Here is a 17,415-nt window from a genome sequence, read left to right as displayed (position 1 = left end):
ATAACCTTATAAAAAACAAATTTATTAACTAGTATAAAATATTGTGTACAGTTACTTTTGTCATTAGCTTTTTTTTTTTAAATTTTTTATTGGATTATAGGTTTTGGGGTACGTGAGCAGAGACAATTTGTAGTCAAACTACTGTTTTCCAGTATTAGATTAGTCCTTAACTTTCCCACTCCCTTCCCTATAATGATTTCATTTATTTTTTGCAGAGTTAGTTCATTTGCTAATGTTTGCATTTTACTTGAAATTTACCTCCTTCCCAATTCTTAGTTGATTTTTTTCTGTCTGTTTGATTGGTTGGTATTTATTTATTTACCTGGTATGTAATATACTATCATTATTCCAAAGTGAAATCTTTACAAAGACATATTCTCAAGGAGATGGCACTCATCCTTTATTCCTTCCAGCCAGTTTCCATTTTCCCATTCTTTCCTACCCACTCTCTGCAGGCAGTCCATTTCATTAGTGTCTGGTTTACCTTCCTGTATTTCTTTTCGAACAAATGTACAGATACATGCGTTTTGATTTATGTCACCTTTTTTTTTTACATGAAAGGTTGCATACTGTGATACTGTAAAAGAATGAAGCCTCGATCTTTAATCTTTCCAAGTACTGAATTATTAAAGTTACAAAACTAGGGAATGAGTAAACCATTCTGGAAGCCACATAAACATAATGTCTTAAATACCAAAGGCAATGGTAGAAAAAGATATTAAGTTACTCAAATTTCAGCCTAAGCCTCCTCTGAAAGCATCCATAGCAAGGTTTCTATATGTTATTCAACGATCCAGAATCCAGAAAACTTATAATACTGAACCAACCTTCCACAAAATCGTGACTATTAACTTGAATATAAATGATACTTTGTAACTTCTAATGCATTTTTGCACTCATTATTTTATTAGAGACCCCTATCATCTTGTGAGGTAACGAGAAGTTTTCTCCCCTTCATTTTTACATATGGACACACTGGAACTCAGTTGCTTGCATGCTTATCTCCCATCCCCAACACATTATGATACCCTGGAAATCATGCATTTTGCCTTACCACTCCTCTAGTGCCTAGCAGAGCTACATAGTCCTTATGCAGTGGCCAGGAAACATCGGTTGGACAAGATTAAATAGCAAATCCAAGACAAATAGTCAGGGATGAAGTCAAATGTCCTTATTTAGTGATTCAACAAACATCAAACATTCAATAAGCATTGGACATTTATCTTATACTTGGTACAAGGGACAGAAAGATAAGAAATAGAAGGATCATGTTTTCAAGAAATTCACTGTTGGTAAACACATATGAATAAACATGTGATTAGAATATGATGAGGAAGCTATGATACAGCTAAGTGTTAGGTATTCAGAATATACTTTATTTATATAAAGTGGCACAAGTGCAGTTTTGCTGCAAGGATATATTACACAGTGGTGAAGTCTGGGCTTTTAGTGTAACCATTACCTGAATAGTGAACATTACACACATTTAGTAAATATAGCCCTTTAGGATCTTGGAGTAACTGAGATGGGGAGACCAATAGCTTTTGGTGTAGGGACCTTCCCGGGGCCTGGAATATTTCATCCTTCTCTTCTTTCACTCTTTTTCTCCTATTGACACTTTTGTAACTCATGCTTAGTCTTTGAGTCTCATTCTTCATTTTTTTTTTCCTTCCTTGAAGATGCTCCTATTCTGATTGGATTTGAGAATCCTCATTTGAAGTTTGCTCTCACTCTGTGTTTTTCTGCATTCAAGTATTTGTTTTTTTTATAAGGTATAAATGCTTGAGGTAAAAAGTCTTATTAATTGCCACTATCTTTGAACACTGCATAGTGGAGAAAACATGGGTCCCATTACTGAGACTGTTTTCCTGGTACGGCAGAGAATGGAATAGGCATTGGGAGATCAAAGGCCAACCGAATCTGAGTTCTGCTCCTCCTGGCTATGTGATTTTGGACAACTTGTTTAACCTCTTTAAAGTGCTATTTTCCTTTTTCCAAAATGTAAGGATAAAAATGGTACTTACTTCAGCCTCTATGGTCAGAATTTAATATCAAACATAGTAAATGTAAAGTGCTTATAAAATATCTGGCATCTAGAAAATATTTGTTAGTGAAGGGTTAACTATTATTATTCTATCCGTTAACCAGACTTCTAGACTACAAATCACTCTGTTGTCTCCCCTTTCCCAATGACCCCACAAGACATAAACCAGCAGGCAGGAAGAGCACTCCAGGTACTGCCCCTTTGGCCCATGAATCTTTCTACATGTTGGCTCCCAGTGTCACTTCTAGTCTGTTGTGTATTGTCTGTCTTCCCTGAAAGTCTTATTCCAACGTGCTAGTTAGGCTCTTTCAGTTCCAGTGTCTTGGTCATGAAGCCAATAAAAATGTAGACCCTCGAGGATTGGAGCATTCTTTGAATTTTAATAATCAGAGTGTCTGTGCCCAAATGAGTACTAATGCCAATCCATGGTTCCCAGATTTCGGAACTATCAGAGTGGGAAGGAATCTACAGAGAAGGATGCATTTTACAGATGGAAAAAGCTGAGGTCATAAATCAAATTAGTAATATAACCAGGATTAGAACTCAATCTGTTCTCTCCAAAGGTTGAATTTTTTCCAACCCATAAATGGGCACATGAACAAATCAGATCACTGAATTTATTCTTCTCAGACACGTAAGTCTGAATTCTCTTCTAGTATATAGATATGGAAATCCTTGGGAAATCTAAGTCAATTTTGATTTCTTTTTTGAGATCTGTCTCTGAGGATTGAGAAATTAAATGTTTTAGACACTGGAAATCTCAGTGCTATAGATGGAATTGTTTCCCCTCCCAGACCCTCCCACCCTATCAAATGTTGAAGCCTTAATTTGCAGTGTGACTGTGTCTGGGGGATAGGGTCTTTAGGAGGTAATTAAAGTTAAATGAAGCCATAGGGTAAAATCCTAATCCAACAAGAAGGTAACCTCTGAGAAGAGTAGCAGGTCTCTCTCCCTCTGCTATGTGATGACATAGTGAGAAGGTGTCCATCTGCAAGCTAGGAAGAGAGTTCTTGCCTAACCCTGACCATGCCAGCACTCTGATCTTAGATTTCCAACCTCTGGAACTATAAGAAAGTACATTTTCAATTGTTTAAACCTCCAAGTCTATAGTACTTTTTATGATCACCCAAGCTGACTAATACATTTGCAATGAAGGTAAATTTTAAGTCTTTAACAAATACAGTCTGTAGTTGGCTTCTTAGAACTTGGGCAACAGGGCATTCGTTTATAAAGTTATTGTTTTTCCATTAAATGCTCTCCAATTCTACTGGGCTGATATTAGCGAAAACACAATGATAATGCTAGGTGAGAAGCAGAAGCAGAAAGGAAGAAGCTTAGAAAAATATATAATATTGTGTTTTCCATCAGAAGACCAATATTTGAAATGGCAATTATCAGAACTGGGGAGTCATATGAGGTAATGATGAAGAGCTCCTCTTGTATTCCAGCAGCCAATGGGCATGATTCTCTTCCTATCCACATTTTCAGTACAAAACTGCTCACAGTGGGACACTGGGATTCCTTGCTCTAGTCTAATTTTAAGTAAATAAAATGAAGCGGCACTTTGCCACATCCTTCTGGAAACTATTCCAAAATTGAGCAGATCTCATCTTTCGAAAATGTTCCCTGAGTAATGGAAACATGAGGAAGGGGAATACGCTACAGACCCCGGATGTATCTTTCAACCACAGTGGAATGCAATATACCAGACACACTGTTCAGTGGTCAGGGTGGACGTGGGAAACATTTGAAGGATAGAACAGTAAGCTCTGCTGTCATCTTAAATCACTCCCACTGCTAGATGCTCTTAAGGATGAAATCTCACAATTCTAGGCACAGTGGGAAGGATTTAATCCCCTTTCAATCTATGACATGTAGATATTGTTACACAGATGCTACCATCTAGTTAATGGGTTAGTTTTAAAATTTTTATATAAAGTTAAAATGCAGAGGGGGAGTAGAAGAGACATATTCCACTTGGAATCTTTCTACCCACCTGTGTAGAACTGTAACCCAGATCATAGGCAGGACCTCTCTGAATCTTGAGATTTCAACATGTGTTTCAGCCTTCAGATTTACACTCAAATCCAAAGATGATTTTAAAATTTCTGTGAGTTGCTAGAAACTTTTTTTCTCAAAATCATCTTTGTTTTCTAACGTTAGCATCTATGTGTGCCCTTTTGTTCCACATCCTCTTTATCTCCAAAACTCCGTTACTCAAGTCTTAGACTGTAGTATGCTGAAAATGGTCGTCCAGCCACTAAAATGCTTTCACTGTCTCTTCTCCATCATCATCTCAACCTATTTTGATCTTCCTGTCTCTTGTTTCTAATCTCTTCCCCATAAGCTGAGCTCCAGAAGGGGAGCTGAGCTCTTATTTCCAGAAGGGGAAAAAAATTATCCTGATTTAATGGAGTCTAGTGAGGGATCATTTATTGTTGCACAGAAATCATTGTCTTTGGAATTTTTCCTTCACTAAGCCATCCCAAGGGGCTTATTAAGGCATTTCTTTATTTTAAAAAATAATTTTACCCCAAAGGGAAATTCTGACATCAGAGCCTAAGATGAGGTAAGCATATCATTCTGCTGTATTTTCAACTGCTGCGCTACCACGCTGATTGCCATACAGCAGGACAATCAGGATTTCTGCACCTATGAAAAGGTTCTGTACCAAGGCCAGATCTTCACTTCAAAGCAACCATAGACCTTAGGCATCTTTCTCTTTTGTCAGGCTACTCAACCTGACTCAACTAGGTTATTCATTGCTATGAAGTGAGTTTTCAAAGGTTTCTGTTAAGTGCAAGTATCAGTTAGAAATTCGTTGTGGCACAATAGAAAGGCATGTCCCTGTGTACTGAGGACAATTACAATTTGAAATCTATCTGTTATATGGCCAAAGACCACTCTCAACTTCCATTTTCCTCTTTTAATCTGGAAAGTAGGATTGCATTAATCTACTCGGTGGGCTTAGTTGGAAACAGAAATATCAAAGAACAGGTGAGTATAAAGAATGCTTTGCAAATGGTCAGTTATATAATGCTAATGTTATCTATTATGGCTTATCAATCATTTCTACTGTACTGTTTTCTTTTTTTTTTTTTAATTTTTTATTGGATTTTAGGTTTTGGGGTACATGAGCAGAGCATGCAAGACAGTTGTGTAGGAACACACATGGCAGTGTGCTTTTCTTTCCTTCTCCCCTTCACCCACATTTGGCATTTCTCCCCAGGCTATCCCTCCCCACCTCCCCCTCCCACTGGTCCTCCCCTTTTCCCCCCAATACACCCCAGTGTTTAGTACTCCCCTTTCTGTGTCCATGTGTTCTCATTTTTCATCACCTGCCTATGAGTGAGAATATGCGGTGTTTCATTTTCTGTTCTTGTGTCAGTTTGCTGAGGATGACGTTCTCCAGATTCATCCATGTCCCTACAAACGACACAAACTCATCATTTCTGATTGCTGCATAATATTCCATGGTGTATATGTGCCACATTTTTCCAATCCAGTCTATTATCAATGGGCATTTGGGTTGATTCCAGGTCTTTGCTATTGTAAACAGTGCTGCAATGAACATTCGTGTACATGTGTCCTTATAGTAGAACGATTTATAGTCTTTTGGATATATACCCAGTAATGGGATTGCTGGGTCATATGGAATTTCTGTTTCTTAAATTGAACTTACGAGGTTTCAGAGTGAAGATTCTTTAGGACAGATAAGCTGTGTATGTGTGTGTGTGTGTGTGTGTGTGTGTGTGTGTGTGTGTGTGTGTTGAGCCTTTACATGAAGAGATTTACCATAAGAAACTGGCACCTGTAATTTTGGAGGCTAGCAAGTGCCATGGTTTGCAAGTTTGTTGGGTGAGCTCATAACCTGGAGACCCAGGCTGATAGTTGAGTTTTGGTCTTAAGGCAGCAGACTTGAACCCCAGTTTATGTCTGAAGGTATGAAAAATGCTAATGTCTTAGTTTGAAGGCCATTAAGCAGGAAGAATCCTTTCTTACCTGGGGGAGGGTCAGCCTTTCTGCTCTACTCAGGCCTTCAACTGATTGGATGAGGCCCCCCGCATTAGGGAGTGCCGTCTGCTTTACTCAGTTTAACAATTTAAATGTTAATCTCATCTGAAAGCACTCTATGGAAACACCTAGAATATTGTTTAACTGAGTATCTGGGCATTCCATGGCCCAATTAAGTTGACACATAAAATTAAGCCATCACAATGTCATAAGAAGTACAGGAGATCCAAGGACAGGGACAGAAAGAGAAGTAAATGGGAGAACCAAAGCCACTGGATTAGAAAAGTTCCAGTGATCTGCTAGTCTAGGTTAATTTGCTCATTTAGAATATGAAAACGCGAAGTCCAGATGGGCATCTAGGGTGTGTTACAGGTAGATAGTTAGGCGTGAGCCAGGCAGAAGAGGGCTCTTCCTCCAGCCACTAGAAATGTCAGGTGCTGGTTTGGCAATTCTTGCATTGCCTCTCTGAGAGTGATGATACAGCAGCGTCAAGGAGAGGCCATTTCCTGATAGTCCACACCTGTTAACATCAAAACGGTAAATAAGGGAGAAGAAACTTCCTGGGCATGCATGTTAAGGGGAAAATGGCAAAGTATGATCTTCCGGGCACACTCCACTGGAAAAGGGAAAAAAGCATCAGATGGGTATGGCTTAACTCCTTAAACACTTTGCATATGCTCACTTCCAAAGGCTAAAGAGGGCTCTGTGCCTGCGGGCAGCCCACCCCAAGGAAAGAATCATGGGAAAGAGGCGGGTTTATCAAAGTCCCAAGATCATGGTAAAACGGTGCACTTGACCTTCTATTTTTAACCTTCCTGTGCTTTGTGGGCCTTTTCCATGCACACCTTCCTTTCCTTCCTATTCTAAGGCATTTAAAAATAAGCTTTCATTCCTGCTCTGGAAATTGCCTCAGTCTTCTCTTTTTCTGCTTTATGCCACTCAGTTGAATTATTTCTTCTTAAGGTAGGCAAGAATTGAAGTTGCTGCAGACCTGGACAGATACATCCATCGGTAACAAGGACTAACAGATCTCTTTCCCGTAATAGGCGGAGTCACAAAAGGAGAGGGTGCAGGACCCAGACCAGAATTCCCTGTGCCCTAACATCTCCTCTCCCCCTTTACCACATCTGTGTCTCTCTTTTCTCAAGGAAATATTCAAACAGTGCATTGACTTTTCAGAGTAAGGCTTTCTTTTTTGTTTTTATAAGCGGACACTGAAGAGACTTTACATTTGACAATGTAAAGCTTTTAAATTTGAGGTTTCATGATCTTATTAGAAAAGTTTGAAGAACGATTTATACCTTCTCTGTTTCTGATACCTTTGAAGGTGAAGTCAGATCCCTGAGCTAGGAGGCAGACAGAGCATGTTTGTATAAACCTGAACAAATGATTCACATCATCATGGACGCTCTGGGCTGGCAGGCAATAGAAAGGCATTTTATCCACCTCTCCCCCACAAGGGGTAATTATACCAATAAAAATACCTATGAAGCAGCTGTCCCCTTTGAATATCTCCAAAAAGGAGAATTGACACCCATTTTCTGAGAACCTATTGTATATCAGGCACTTAAACCAGCATCTCAATGTGTTATGAATTTAATTCCAATAACCACTTTATGTGGCAGTTATTATCTATACTTTAAGGGTGAGAAAATTGATCTTGTGAAAGATGCAATATTTTGGCTAAAGTTCAGGACATATTGGTTGTACAATTGATTTCTAACCTAGGCGTGTGCTTGCCTCCAAAGTCTGTATACCATGTAGCAGTTAGGAGCACAGATTTTGCATCACCTGCAACCGAGTTTCGATCCTAAGTCTTCACCTTTTTAACAGTATAGCTCTGGCCTTGCAGCCTGTTTCTTCATCTGAAAAGAAAAGGAAAGATAATACTAAACTCAGAAAGATTTGATGAGGATCGAGTCTGTTTGAATTGCTTTCCATCTCACCTTCCATATGTGAGTGCTCAGCAAATGATAGCTATTATTAATAATACAACTCTCAGTAACTTCATTGATGCTGCTATCAAAACTGACTCTCCTGCAATGATGCAGATAACTTCCTCTGCATCTACAGCCTTCATTCACTTCAGAAACTCATGCTATGGGTAGGTATTTTCTTTCCCCGTTCCTTCCTCACCCCATAGCAATATAGACAAAATCCATTATTTATACTGCCTCAAACAGCCTGAGCTTTAGGAAAACAAACATGATCATTAGAATATTCAACTAAGATTTCTGCCACTTCTGTCTTCATGGGATAGGTGTTCTTTATCAGAGCAAGTGACAGGCACATCCATTCATTGGGTGAGAAATAGCTTTTTGTTAAGTGCCTTTCATTCATTCATGGCCAAGAAGAGAACCCCAGACAAAAGTAAAAACAATTCTGCCTCTAGCTGTACCTAATTGTCCAGCAGCAGAAAGGAGTGTGATGGGGGTGCCTGTCAGTGTTTGAAAGCAGAGCAGATGTTTTCAATTGCTCCTTTCTTTGTAATTCGACCCTGGAAATAAGAATTTTAAACCTAGAAAATAATAGGAATACATGAACCTCATAAATGGACATACATGGTTAAAAAAAAGATGAACAGCACTGGATAACAGAGTGAACACATTTCATATTTAAAGCCATTGAATGGGAGGGAGTATTTGGGAATATTTTTCCAATCAGCTCTGTACCCAGCGTATGCAATTGTACCTCTAAATGCCTTGTAATTTGAAAAACAAATTGGCAGGTTTTGTTGAATGACCTTTTTATAACAGAAAAATAGCAGTTTTCTTTATGATGCCAGGATTCAGCATTAGTCAACAATTGTCTAAGAAGATTTAATATTCTAACAGATTTTGTGTACAATCAGAAAATATTGGCAAATCTCATATAATAGAAGGATGTATAAATGTTTCTATATGCTACACTTCAATAGAGTTCTATAAGAAATCTAAAGATAACTTGAAGTCAGTGTCACTGAAAGTAAAGAGTCAGAAAGAACCTAAAAAATGAATGACTCAGTGGAACTAACATATTCATTTTACAGATGGGGAACTAAGATATAAACAAGTTAACTTGCCTAAGGTCAGAAACTGAGTCAAGGACAGAACAGAACCATGTCATCAAATTTAGAGAAACCTGAACTATGTGAGTAAATAATCATATTTCTTTCTTTCTAGTAGAGTGCAATAATTTGAAGGATGATGAAAACAATTTGAATTCCAATTTTCAATTTTATCTAGTAAATGCTCAGTATACCAAAGAAAGAGCATACGAATTCAAGAATATAATATCATTTTTTACTTTCTGCAGTCTTGCTTTGACATGATAATGAGAAAACAATCAGTCCAAAATGAGTCTGAGATAGGAATCAGCACCTTTGAAAACAAATGTCTCTGACAGGAAAAAGCATGTTCATACCTGCTTCTTGAAAGGAGGTATTCTATGGCCTCATTAAGAGGAAAGCACATTACATAGTAAGGAAGTGGGATTTTAAAAGTGCTCTGGGTGTTTCACAATATCTTTTTGACATCTTAGAATCCCATTCTTTAGAGGGAACTTAGGCGCTACCTTGAGCCATCCTGTCTGTGCAGAATACCATCCCGGGGCAGCATTCACTGGGCACAAAAGCCCAGCTATATTTTGAAGCCTTCATTAAAATAATACAGCTAGAATTTGACATATGAGTTTGAACATTCTCTCAGCTGATAGAACGTTCTTTCTTATTTTCCCTTTGCTCTCTCTGGAGCTGCATTTCTTAGTCTTTGTTGGGCCTTCAGCAGCCTCTAAAAGTAAGCCCTGGAAACCATCATTCTCAGCAAACTGACACAAGAACAGAAAACCAAACACTGCATGTTCTCACTCATAAGTGAGTGTTGAACAATGAGAACATATGGACACAGGGAGGAGAATATCACACACTGAAGCCCGTCATGGGGTGAGAGCCTAGGTGAGAGATAGCAGGGAGTGGGGGGAATAGGGGAGGGATAGCATTAGGAGAAATACCTAATGTAGATGACAGGACGATGGATGAAGCAAACCACCACCATGGCACATGTATACATGTATACTATGTAACAAACCTGCATGATCTTCACATGTACCTCAGAACTTAAAGTATAATAAATTAATTTTTTAACACACACACACACACACACACACACACACACACACACACACACGTAAGCCCTGCTCTGAAACTGCCATTTAGATATTGGAGACCATAATCATGTGCTCCCCATGCCTTCTTGTTTACAAACCACTACCCTTTACAAACCACTACCATTTGGTGCTGTCATGGTTAATTTTACATGCTATTTTGGCCAAGTATAGTGCCCATTTTTTTGGTCCAACACCAGTCTAGATGTTGCTGTGGAGGTATTTTTTAGATGTGATGAATATTTAAATCGGTAGACTTTCAGCGATGTAGATTATCATCCATGATGTGTGTGTATGTTTAGAGGAGATATCTTCCAATCATTTGAAAGCCTTGGGAGCAAAGACTGAAGTTATTTTTCTGTGGAGAACCTTGCCTATATACAGGTGCTGTGTCTCTATAATAATTTGCAGAATTAAATAGAAACCAGCATCATAGATTGAGATTGTGAATTCCTGTGATGCACTAGGGTTTTCAGGAGCCAGCCTTTCACAATTGTGGAAAAATCACAATATCTTCCAATACTCAGTAAATTGAGATACTTACAGATGTTTGGTGAGGATAGACATATGTGAAGAACATAATACAAGACCTCTTCATAGTCTTATTTCTAGCCTGTTGTCCACATTGTAGACAAGCCAGTATTAGGAATGACATTAGTTTGAGAGCTGAAGGGTGTTTTATCTCTCTAGTGACAGCAATGGCAAGTCTTCCATGGGTACAGGGATTGAACACTTATAAATGATTTTTGCAAATGCTGTGTCAAAGGATTCTGACTTCAATCCCATAAACTAGATACTGACTCCATTTTATAAATACAAACGAAGGCCTGGGGCTATGAAATGATTTGCCCAAGACCTCTAAATGCGTATGTGGTAGAACTCAAGTCTGATATTCTCCCCAGCACATCTTTCCATGGCTTTCTCTGAACAAATATGCAGAAGAGAGCTGAGATTCTTCTGTGGCTATGCTGCTCACTCAAGGGAGTTTGAACCATTTTGACCAGGAAAAGCCAAAAGGAAAGGCCTCTGCCAAGGTCAGACCATGCATGGCCTGAAGTCATTGTTCTCCACTCCAGCCCCAAGAACTCAGCGAGATCGATGAAAGCATACATTGAGAAATAAAAGTCATGAGAAAATTTTACAAATTAGCTGGTTTTCATTTCCTGTTGGCTTTTCCAGCACATGCTTGGCACCAGATGAAAGTGATGTGGTAATGCAGTAAAATATCCCTGTGAGACACTATCTGCTTAGAGACAGGAGTCAGTGAGACGGCTTTAGCCCTTGATGCCCTAAGGGCCCATCTGGACATCCTGATGGATGTCCAGCCCGTGTTTGCTGTGAGAATAGACTTTCTGTCCTATCAAGTAAGTTTGTTTTTTAGGGAATTTCAAGGCATCAACATTATAGTACTATCTATCTCTCCACTGCTGGCTCTGATTTGGAAATGCCAATAAAGTTGGTTTGCTTTATGTTTACTGGATCTCTAAAAAATGTGTGAGCTCAATCTTGTCTTGTCCTAACTGGCATAATTATTCATCATGGATGTGTTTCACAGGATTAGAACCAGTAACAGGAAGTTACAGTGCGCCCTATTTTAACAAAAACAAATGTCTAGGGCCCGAACATGGAAAACAGACTCAACAAGGGAGTTAATCCTCACATTGGAAATAATTCTCATGATGTAATAGTGACAACTGTGATTTATTGAGCACGTACTATGGGCCAGGTATCTTATTGATGTTATTTATAATGCACATAACTACTCTGCAAAGCATGTGAAAGAAAATTGATACTTGGTGAAGGAAAGTAACTTGCTGAAGGTCACACAGTTAGAAAATATCTAACCCAAGCTGGTTTCTCCAGCAAGGTTTCTGCTACTACACTGAAGTGCTTGTCTACAGATCATATATAAAACATGTTAATTATTTATAAGGAAGATAAATACATATACATATATATATATATAGATATGGAATTTAAATTTTAATTATTTATGAGGAAGACACATATATATATATGCTGATATGAAATTTAAATTTTGATTATTTATAAGGAACATATACATATATTACTGATATGAAATTTAAATGAAATTCCTGACAAAAAGAGCTATTTCATTAAAATAAGTACACTTATCTTTTAAGACCTAGAAAGTGGTTACAGTTATACTAGGTGTTCAATTATTATTTGTGAATCAAAAATTGCATCATTTATTCTGATTGATCCAAAGGGTTGCATCTACTACCTTGTCTCCTACCATCCCATCAGAAAAGTTTATAAAAAGAAAGTCATTAATTGTTTTCAGCAAGTACGCACAGAGCACATACACTTGTGACAGACATAGTTCTAGGCAATGGAACACAGTTATGGGAGAAAACATTCTAGCTTCTAGAGAGGACACAACCTAGGGATGACAGACTTATAAACTGAAAATGTTAAACAATGTGATAAGTCATATAGGTATGGGTATGTGGATCCTAAGACAACACAGAGGAAGACTTTATAGACAGCCTTAGAAACCTTCATTCTCAGCAAACTGACACAAGAACAGAAAACCAGACACCGCATGTTATCACTCATAGGCAGGTGTTGAACAATTAGAACACATGGACACAGGGAGGGGAACATCACATACTGCAGTCATTGGAGGGGGTTAGGGGAGGGACAGCAGTGGATGGGGATGCTGGGGAGGGATAATGAGGGGAGAAATACCAGATATAGGTGATGGGGGGATGAAGGCAGCAAACCACCTTGCCATGTATGTACCTATGCAACAATCCTGCACGATCTGTACATATACCCCAGAACCTAAAGTACAAATAAAAAAAAGAAGAACTAAAAACCGGGAGTATTCCAGTGCCTGGCCAAATGCAACAATCCTTTGTTTTCTCATGCTTTCATACATTCAAACAGGTTTTTCATTATGTGTAATTTTAGGTTATCATCCTGGAGTTAGAGAACCAAGAGATTTGAAAAGTATGGTGGTCATTTTAAAATCAGATTTTTTTTTTGCCATAGAATAGAGTGGAAAATTGAAAAGCTTCACTGCCACATAATACTTAGTAACCCTAGATATAAGAGGGTTGTGAATTCATTTGTATGCTTCATAGGACTTCTTATTATATCTAGGGTTTCTAAGTGTTGTGTAGTAGTGGAGCTTTACAGTTTCCTATTCTATGGCAAAACACAAACATCTGATTTAGAAACGACCAATACACATTTCAAATCTCATTCAGCAAAGGTAATAAAAAAAAAACTGAGATCTTGGTAATGAGCAAAAAAGTAGATGCTGTAGCTGCCCTAAGAAGGCAGAGTCAGGGTAGGGGAAAATGTTGAGGGCTATTGTTTGGGGTCTTTGTGCTGGAAAAATTGGGGTTTAAGCTCCAGTGGAGTCAGTAGAGGAGAATCTGTGTATACTCAGGGTGAGGGCTGAAATTTAGACTTCTGCATTAAGCCAAACTCTCAAAGATCTACACCTTCAGTTAAAGGTGGGATAAACTCAAACCTACCTTCCTGACCAACCATATTGTTCACAGAAACCTGTCCCTGTGGGCAGCTTAGAGCCTGGAAGATCATACCCCAGTCTATGGTATGCTGTGTTATCTCCTTTTTATGAGAATATCTCTAAGTGTTTTATATAATTTTTCTATTAAAATAAGCTAATTTCACTTGTCCTTGGCTCTTAAAAAGATAGTAAAATGTTTCTTGATATGAAATGATTTTTGATAAACTTGCCTAAATAAATGCACATTAGAAGGGTTTGTTCCAATTTACATTTTCTCCAAGTGCGTATTGCAAAGCCCATTCTTATACTTTTATGCCAACCTCTGGGTAATATACAAAATACAGTTCAATCTATGCCAATTTAATAGGATAAAAAGAACACATCTTGTAAAATTTAAAGCGCATATATTGTATTGGTTCCCACGTGAGGTCAAACACCCATTGACATGTGTATCGACTGGTTGTTTCACCTGTTAATTATTTTTATATGTCTATTGATCAGCTTCCAGATTTTCAATTCAGCTGCTTTTATTTTTCCGTTTTTATTGTTGACAGCTAAATCTACTTATTATTTATACAGCATGCACTTCTCTGTTTCAAACACCCTTTGTAATGCTTAAATTGCTGTTATTCATTGAAGCCTTACAATAAATCCTATAGGTTAGGTACTATTATTATTCCCCATTAATACAGAGGACAAAACTGGTTGAGAGATGTTAAGTAACTGATAAAGCCAGAATAAAAATTGGGGGACTTAATCTTTCCATTTAGTATTTCTGCTGACTGTTACTCATGTTTAATTATTTTATTGTGTGCTTTGTGATTAAAGAATGGTGAGCTTGCCTTCAGTGAGGTTTTATCTAGAAAAACCTAGTGAAACCTGAGATGAAGACATAATCATCCAGATAAGATTAATTTTAATTTTAAATTTAATTAAAAATTAATTTTCCTTTATTAGACATCCCAGATATTGCACTAGCAATTTGTAAAAATTTTACTGATATATGATTAGTATGCCATAAAGTGTACTTTTTTTAAATAAACAATTCACCAAAGCAATTTTGAGCAAAAAGAACAAAGCTACAAACATCACACAACCTAACTTTCTGTAGTCTACAAAGCTATAGTAATCAAAATGGTGTGGCACTGGGCTTAAAAATAGAACAGTGAAACAGAGTAGAGAACACAGAAATAAATCCACAAACTTACAGCTAATTGATTTTCAACAAAGATGTCAAGACACAGTCTCTTTAACAAATAGTGCTAACAAAACTGGATATTCAGTTTTCTTCATATGCAGGCAAATGAAAACTAGACCCCTATCTCTCACCAAATACAAAAATCTACTCAAAATGGGCTAAAGACATAAATGTAATACCTAAAATGATAAAACTACCAGAAGAAAACATAGGGGAAACATTTCATGACCTTGGTTTCAGCAAAGCTTTTTTGAATAAGAACTCAAAAGCACAAGCAAACAAAAGACAAATAGGCAAATGGAATTACATCAAGTTAAAAAGCTTCTGCACAGCAAAGGAAATAATCAGCAGACTGAAGAGACAACTTATATAATGGGAGAAAAATTTTCCCCTATCTATCTGACAAAGGACTAATATCCAGAATATATAAGAAATTCAAGTAACTCCATACCAAAAAAATAAATAACCAAATTAAAAAATGGACAAAATACTTGAATAGACATTTCTCAAAAGAAGACATACAAATGGCTAACAGGTACATGAAAACCTGTGTAATATCATTGACCATCAAGGAAATTCAAATCAAAACCGCAATGAGATATCACTTCACCCCATTTTGATAATGACTATTATCAAAGCAAACAAACAAAAATCCACAAAGCTGGTGTAGATGTAGAGAAAGGGTAGCTCTTTTTAAAAATTATTGTTATAATAATTTTTACTTTTAGACATAGGCTCTTGCTCTGATGCACAGGCTGAAGTGCAGTGGCCCAATCATGGCTCACTGTAACCTAGAACTCTTAGGCACAAGGGGATCCTCCTGCATTAGCCTCTTGAGTAGCTGAGACTACAGGCCCACACCACCATGTCTGGCTAAAAAAGAGGAACTCATGCACTGTTGGTGCGGATATAAATGTGTAGAGTCCTTATGGAAAACAGTATGAAAACTTTTCACAAAATTAAAAACTAAATTACCATATGATCCAACAATTGCACTACTGGTAGACATACCCAGAGGAAATAAGTATGTTGAAGAGACATCTGCACTCCCATGTTTATACTAGCACTGTTCACATTATCCAAGATATAGAATCAACCTAAGTATTCATCAACAGATGAATGTATAAAATATATAAAGAAAATGTGTGTATATACACAATGGAATACTATTCAGATGTTAAAAAGAATGAAATCCTGTCGTTTACAGCAACCTGAGTGAACTTGGAGGACATTATGGTAGATGAAATAAGCCAGGCACAGAAACACAAAAACCACATGATCTCACACACATGTGGAATCTAAAAACATTGATCTTATAGAAATAGAAAGTAGAATTGTGGTCACCAGAGGCTGGAGAGTGAAAAGGGGAGCAGAATGGGAAGAGATTAATTAATAAATACAATGTTATGGTTAGATAGGAGGAATGAGTTCTGGTCTTCTATTGCCCGGTAGGATGATTATGGTTAACAGTGTTGTATTGTATGTCTTAAAATAGCTAGAAGAGAGAATTTTGAATTTTCTTATAACAAAAGATTATACATATTTGGGATAATGCTAAATACCCCCATTTTGATTATTATACAACCTTGCCTTGAGTTAGGACAAACTCTAAAGAATAACATGCTCTAGAGTGTCCTCAGAGTCAGGCTGAGAGTGAGGCTTCACCCGAAATCATGTACTTGCTTGGTTTTGTCTCATCCCTCCCGCTTTTACCTTACTGATCTTTCCTACAAGGATGTTCTTAATAAATACCATGTGCGTGATTTATCATCTCAGACACTACTTTGGGAAAGCTGACCTAAGACACAGAGTTAGTAAGTACTGTTTCCCATTTCTGTATTCAAATTTTACACCTCTACAGAGGGGAGGAAATTAAGATTCAGAGAGGTTCATATTTTTTTCTCAAGGTCATGCAGTCGGCAAGAGACTTCAGTCTAATATTCTAAAATCTAGTAATGTGAGTTGTACCACATTATCTCTTAAAGATTTTCATAGGGAAGTAAACCTGATAAGAACAGATCCTACACTTGAGCTTAGCCAAAAGGCTGAGAAGTGATAGGGAAGTAAATGAATGATAATGAGCTGCAGAGATTCCTTAGAATCTCCAGTTTAAATTGTGTTTATACTCAGTTTCTTCATATGTGAAATTAGGGCACTGTTATTATTGTCTGTGTCTTTCTTTAAGATTAAATGGAAAAACATAGGGAGCAGACTTTGGCATATGACTAGATATTCAGTTTTTTTTTTCCTTCATTGAAGAGCCAGGGTAAAGAAACTTTAACCCAATAAGGACTCAGGTGATCAAAAATCATTTGACCAACCACAAAATTCATTTTACTAACCACAGGGATTTTTTTTTTTGGTAGCAAAGCCTCCATTTCTGGATAAATACTGAAAAATAACAGCCTTGTCAGTCCCTCAGACCTAATGGACTATATCAACATCTCCATGGACTTGGTGGATAAAGAATAAAGAATCATATGTTTTGAAGGTTTCTTAATAAAGCCTAGCTCT

The 17,415-nt window shown here is 37.5% G+C and overlaps 1 pseudogene; it reads right to left on the bottom strand.

The window, feature by feature from the left end:
• Positions 1–16,823: 16,823 nt before the first annotated feature.
• On the bottom strand, positions 16,824–16,958 carry LOC118147913 (U2 spliceosomal RNA; annotated as a pseudogene).
• Positions 16,959–17,415: the final 457 nt, after the last annotated feature.

Source organism: Callithrix jacchus, chromosome 1 (genome assembly GCF_049354715.1).
Source record: "Callithrix jacchus isolate 240 chromosome 1, calJac240_pri, whole genome shotgun sequence".
NCBI lineage: Eukaryota > Metazoa > Chordata > Mammalia > Primates > Cebidae > Callithrix > Callithrix jacchus.
Note: the sequence above shows the minus strand (reverse complement) of the source record. Positions and strands in the feature narration are given on the sequence as shown.